Source organism: Haliaeetus leucocephalus, unplaced genomic scaffold (genome assembly GCF_000737465.1).
Source record: "Haliaeetus leucocephalus isolate CR32 unplaced genomic scaffold, Haliaeetus_leucocephalus-4.0 Scaffold866, whole genome shotgun sequence".
NCBI lineage: Eukaryota > Metazoa > Chordata > Aves > Accipitriformes > Accipitridae > Haliaeetus > Haliaeetus leucocephalus.
Genome location: NW_010973302.1, coordinates 4,451,363 through 4,454,408, shown reverse-complemented (window position 1 = coordinate 4,454,408; position 3,046 = coordinate 4,451,363). Strand labels below are relative to the sequence as shown.

Below are 3,046 nucleotides of genomic sequence, written 5' to 3'. Positions count from 1 at the left end.
GTGGGGTGATGCCGTGGCGAGGAAGGGTCAGGCACGGCCGGGGCTTTCACGGGGGGGACCCGCGATGGAGCCCCGAGCACCGCTCCCGTGAAACCGAGTGTTCCGAGCCCCCTCGGGGCTGCTCCACGGGGGTCCGCGGAGAGACACCCGCGGAGGGCCGCGGGGGGAGAATGAGCCCCGGGAGCTGCCGCTGCCCCTCGGGCGAGGGCAGGCAAAGGGAAGCAGGGCTGGCAGAGCCGCCCCCCCTCGAAACGCGCCGCCATCGAAGGGGTGGGAATCCGGCGGGGCCCGCGCCCCTCTTCTGCGCGAAGGAATCTCTGACGGCGTTTCGGTACAAAATAATCATCAATAACGGGATTCAGCGATCGGGAAATGCAAACCAGCAGGGCCAGCGTTTTGCGGATCGGCCCCGAAAAACAGCGAAGGCACCGGACCGGTCCGGTCCGGGCCTTGCTCACCAGCACCGGGCCGAGCTGCCGCCGCCGGCGGTCACCGGCTTCGGCGGGGCCACACGACGGCAGCGCGGGCGGACGCGGCTTCGCGTTCGATGAACCCGATCCGCAGCTGAACCCTGCCCCCTGAACTCACCCCCCCCGCGAAGTACACTGACTCACCTACAGATCAGCAGTATTTTTCACGCCGGCAGAAATTTAGGGACTGCCCGACGGGGACGCAGCCGGTCAAGGTTTCACCGAGGCGTTCCCGCCGGGGGGGGGGGGGGACGGGCAGGCTCCGAGGGGCAGCACCGCTCCCCCCGCCCCGAGGGGCAGGAAAGGGGACGGCAGCCCGTTTTGGGGACGAGGTCCGGGGGGTGACACCGCCGTCGAGGCGGACGGAGCCCTCCCCCCGGGGGGGGGGCGGCGGGGTTTCGCGTGTTTCGTTTTGCTTTTGCGGGAGAAGCGCTTGTCCGAAGCGCAGGGCAGCTCCCCAAAAGCCCCGTCCTGCTCCAGCTGCCCCCGGGAGGAGCCCGGTGTCCCCCGGGAGAGCGCTCGCCGCTGCTCCCGCAGCAAGACGCTCACACGGTGAGGCCAAAGCCATGTTTTGCCCTCGGATTTCCAAAGCACGCACCGAAACTGCCACTCCACGTCGTGAGCTGCCCACACCTCTGCCCGGGCTGCCGGTTCTGCCCGCAGACAGCCCTCCCTGCCCGTACTCCTCCGAGCAGCGCAGCACCGGCAGTGCTTCCAGCACAGAAACGCCTGAGCACCATCCGCCGGCTTAGGGGCCTTTCAGATTCTCTCAAGAAGAGATAATAAGCACAGACAGAATAAGAAAGAATAGAATAGAATAGAATAGAAAATTATTATATATCTTCTGTAATAAGAAGAAATAATACGCGCATCCCACTGCTACAGCTCCCACGGGGAGAGGGGGGATTTCCCTCAAAGGACAGCAGATTTTCATCCCGTTTGGGAAAAATTTACAGGAGCACGGGGCAAACGGCTAGTGTTTTTCAGAAATCTGAAATACTTTTGGCTTATTCCCCTTGCTCAGAGGGATTTAAGCAGGTGAATAAAGGGGAAGAAGGAAGCACTGAGGCAATGAAGCTGCATATTCACACGTGGTAATAAAAAAAAAAAATCAATTTCCCGAAGGGAACAGTAATTTGCAAAGGTCTTTCCCGCTCTGGCTCCCACTCCATGGGGAACCCGTGCCCACTCGGCGACCGAGCTCTCTCCAAACTTTACTCCTGGATGCAAAGGCATTCAGGGGGAACTGGAAGAGTGGAGATCCAGAATTATATATGCATAACTCCGTGGGTGCGGCAGGAAATCAGAAATCGCATCTACGCACCTGCCGGGCGACAGCACGGACATCGCCCGGCGGGTGCATAGATGCGATTTCTGATTTCCTGCCCTGTATGTTCGGCTCCGTGGGGAACCCCCCACCCAGGACCGGTGCTGGGAAGGAAAAGCACCAGCAGCATTACTGGAAATGAGCCGGCTCAGGTTCCAGATCAATGAAAACTGGGTCCACGCGTTTATGCTCCTGTTGCCAGCATTAATGCTCTTTTAATCTTCTAAACATTATCTGCATCGATTTCTCTCTAGATACGCGTTTGTTTGAGAAGGCGACATCACCGCGTGCTCAGGAAAAAAAAAACCAAATCCCAAACCCCTTTCTGTTCCTCTGATGCTCCTGTTGCAGACAAACCTCGGGACCTTCATTTGGCTGAAAATACAGAAGAACTGGATGCCCGGGGGGTGTTTGTCACCCGTGGCTCCTCGTCCCCCCGCTCTGACGCATCCCACCCCAGCTCGGCAGCTGCCCCGCACGCAGGGACCCTCTGTGCCCACCTCCCTGCCTAGGGGGAGAGCAGCCCACCGCCTCCAAACAGGAGAGGGAGAAGGAGCGGCCGGGAGCCCCGCACTCGCTCGCTGTGGCGGAGGGAATCCCGTGGCAGAAGGAGAGATCTTGGCGCGGTTGGGGTGCGGGTCTGCCGGCAGCCCCCCCCCCGGGCCGGCCCGGTGCCGCAGGGCTCGCCCCTGTCTCTCCAAACGGCATTGTTCCCCCCGTCTTCCGCGGGAGACAAAAGAAGGGCCGAGAGCCCCCCCCATCCCCCGCAAAGCCACGCAGAGCTCTCGCCCCCGTTACTTTGCGGGCTGTGGGATGTGCGGAGCTACCGCGGCACCAGCGCAGCAGGAACGAGACAGTACCACCGTGGAGAGGGGGGAAGAGCCGCCAGGAGGGTCCGGCTTGGGCAGAGACCCCCATCACTCTCCCCTCAGCCACCCCTCCGAGTGGGCTCCGGGGCGAGAGGCAGCCTTCGGGAAAGCCCGCTTCGTACCTGCCCTCTGCTAATCGGTAACGCGCGAGGATTCGTCCGGCCGGGCTGGAAGCAACGGAGATGGAAGAAGGACGGACTCGTCGGAGCAAACGTCCCCGGGTGTCTAAACGGCGCCCGTGGACACTGCGCTGTCCCAGCGGGGAGCCGAGCCGGGCGCAGGCACACACCGCCGCGCCTGCGGTCTGCGCGTCCGTCCACGCGTGTCTGGCCGTGTCACAGCCTGCCCATTTACCCTATGGCCATATCCACCAGACGCGC

At 62.3% G+C, this 3,046-nt stretch overlaps 1 protein-coding gene across 1 annotated transcript in view; it reads right to left on the bottom strand.

Annotated features, from left to right (window-relative positions):
- Positions 1 to 3,046, bottom strand: part of ONECUT2 (one cut homeobox 2) — a gene marked incomplete at its 5' end in the record, with an annotated part of 17,233 nt that overhangs the window by 13,648 nt on the left and 539 nt on the right. The gene's annotated exons all lie outside the window — the stretch shown is intronic.